The sequence below is a fragment of the Dioscorea cayenensis genome, chromosome 16 (assembly GCF_009730915.1).
Source record: "Dioscorea cayenensis subsp. rotundata cultivar TDr96_F1 chromosome 16, TDr96_F1_v2_PseudoChromosome.rev07_lg8_w22 25.fasta, whole genome shotgun sequence".
NCBI classification, from domain to species: Eukaryota; Viridiplantae; Streptophyta; class Magnoliopsida; order Dioscoreales; family Dioscoreaceae; genus Dioscorea; species Dioscorea cayenensis.
In genome coordinates, this window is record NC_052486.1 from 21785372 (window position 1) to 21788712 (window position 3341).

Sequence of the window (3341 nt, forward strand, 5' to 3'; positions counted from 1 at the left end):
AAAATCATATTGGGGAATATATTAGAGTTATTGGTTAGAGGGTTCTGTACTTGAAATGATTGTCCTAGGTGGAACAATATCCGTACCCCATTTATATCAATTGCCTTACCTTCTCCTCTTTACTTGTGCTCTCTTTCCTGCTTCTTTACTTTTATATTTCACATCTTGTCACATTATATCAAGATTCGTCTTTTGGCTTATTAAGAATTACTTAAGTGCTTTTATTCCATACTCCCTATGGATTCGAATATCCACTCATATCCGAGATTTTATTACTTCTCGAAACCCGCGTAATTTGCGGACATACGTATGTCATTACTGCTTTTGACACCACGTCAGAGCAGTGTTTAGAGGCTACTTAACTTTTGATTTCACATTCATTCATTTATTCAAATTTTTGTTATGGACCCAAGGAACCCTCAATATTGATCAAAGAGATCTCGAGCTTGAACTGCAGACAGCTAGAAGAAAGGAAAGCAACTCGGTGTAAGAACTGCCTAATCTAGTCGGACGGAAGTGAAGAATCTAAACATGGAAAGCTAATTGCACCCAGCAACACGACATTATCCATTTCAATATTGGGATACAATCGAGTATCAGAGTGTCCCTCCGATTACGCCAGAACTTTGATCTAAAACATTCATCCATGTTGTAGCACTGCGATGTAGTCAATGGTTTGGCCGATGAGGATCTAAATAGCAATATAGAGAACTTTCTCGAGGTGTGTGATATGTTGAAGATAAATGGGTGATTCCGATGATACCATCAAGTCAGAAAGTATTCCCATTTTCCTTAAAGGCGCGAGAGTGAAGCAACAGTTACACCATTACTCAGGAGCATCGACATCACATACGAGGAGTCGGGTAGAAGCTTTTCCGGCCTCGCTATTTCCTCCCGAAAATCGCAAAGCTTAGAACGAGATTCAGCCTTTATAAAGCTTAATTGAGTCTTTATTTGAAACATGAAAGGTTCAAGGAGCTCCCCGAAAATTGCAACACGGATTCCTCAAGTGATGATTGTTCAAACCTTACAACGGGCTGAATTCAGCACAAGGCAACTCTTGATACTAATAGTAGAGGTACTTTTAGGTAAAAGATCCCTATGAGGCACGCCAACTAATCAAGAAATGGGGCCAAATAGCTACCAATGGAATGCTAGGAGAAGAAAAGGTGGTCGGGCCCTAAGGAGATATATGTAGTAACTTCATTGGCGGCTCAAGTGGAACTGTCATTGAGTAAGAAGTTAGATCTTGTAACTCGGTCAGAGCGGGCGGCTATGACTACTTTTTGCACTGTGTGTGATGGAGATTAAGTTCCTCCCATTGCCCGATCACTATTGGTGATGCATCTTCTATTGAGAATGTCGATTTTGTGAGTAATGCAACGTAGGGAACCGCGAATCCATATACAACACCCCACAATCCGTTTGGAAGAATCATCCCAATTGTGGAGCAACTGTCCACAAAGGCCAGGCCACTTGCTTCCAATAACAACAAGCCCAAAACATGGAGAACCGAGTTTCCAAATTTTCTTGGAGACCAGATGACCGATTTGGAGAAGGCCTTGGACTAGGGTTTGTCCACCGTCGACACAAGGTTTCCAATCAATTGTTGCTACATCATAAACTACACCGCTTTGCACAATCTTGAAAATGGAAAGTGGGGCGAATGTAATCTCTACCTCCTGGAGAGACAACAAAAGAAGCTTGCCGAGTAATACCGAGACCAATCCTAGAGAGTACATGTGGGCCATCACTTTAAGAAGTGGCTTCAGAGGTCATTGTGAGGGTTTCAGAAAGTGAGAAGTCCAAACGAACACCCACCCGAGGTCATGAGGCTGAAGAGGAAATCGTTAAAGAGAAGGAGGGTGGCACCTCTACCTTTCAAGCCAAGAATCCCTTATCCCTATAGGTTGAAGAAACGACTCAAGGGATGAATGCATAAGAAGTTCCCGAGTTTGTTCTAACTCCACATCAATATTCTCAAATGCCTAAGTACGAAAATTTCAAGGACTAGTTATTAACAAGAGGAAGTTGGAGTGGAGAGTGCTTTAGTTGGATCTTGGACAAGCTCGCTCGCGGTGTTGCAAAAGAACATTCACCAAGAAAAAGACCCAAGGCTTTCATCATTCCATGTATTATTAAAATTTGGGTGAAGAAACGACATTGGCGACTGGCTAGTATCAATCGCCATGCCATACACCTCTTTCTCGGTTAGGGCTTTGGGAGAGCTCAGCCCACTTGGATGATGTTGCGCTATGACTAATGGTGAGATATCCAAGGGCATTATTAAAGATGTGCTTGTCAAGGTGGACAAGTACATTTTTTCGATCGACCAGCGCTTAGGATACAAGGAGGATGCTGGGGTGTAATTTTGATAGTCGATGTCGTTTTGGCATTTCCCAAGGCATCGATTGACATAGACGATTTGTGATCTAACATCGAGAGTTGGAGATGACAAGCTCACATGTATCGCTTCGGCCGAAGCCATGCCAAGACTTCTGATTTTGATGATGCTTTGTATTTCTATTAATTGGTTAATGGAGACTACTGGCGAATATAATGAAGGAAACGTTCAATCCTGGGACTATACGCCTAAGGCTTGTTTGACAAAAGAGGGTGGAAAATGAAGTTAGAAGTACATGTTGTTCAATCAAGAAGTACCATCTACTGGGATCTGGAAGAAAGTGCTCCGGAAGATGAAGAGACAGACGCCAATTTAAAACACTCCAAGGTCATTGAGATGGCATGAACCGTAATAAATTGGATGTACCATCGCTAGGTGGTCCCAATCCCGATGCCTCCTCTATCTTCAAGCAAGAGTCTCTGTCATCACAAGCCAAGTTAAGGGTGAGGGCAACCTTCATCTATGAACCCCTCGTGAGGTAAGACAAGGCACGTCAAGCTTTACTGACGAAAATGCTACCTCCCTCGAGGCAAATCAAGATTTTCTTAGTTGAGTAGTGTAGTATTTGTACGAATAAAATGTTGGCGCCTGTGTCTTGATTTTAGATGCTTTTGGCAAAGGTTTGGATCGCGGGTTTTAATGTCAATGTGTGTTTCGATGTGGATTTGCTGTTTTAGGTTGCTCGAGCTTTTTTTTTTTTTTTTTTTTTTTGTGCTTTCTTTTGTTAAAGTTGCCCCTTGTAAAGCGTGCTTGAAAGTATATAATTGTGTTCAAAAATTTTCTGTAGTTCTTGCAATAGCGTTTTCAAGTGTCCGGCAGGTGCCACACACGCCAGGTGGAATTTCTACGCGCGGCGCTTTTGCCAGAGCTCATCCGTAGATGACACAGGGCGTGACACTTTGTGAGCGATCTTGTGATATCTACCCTCATAGGTACT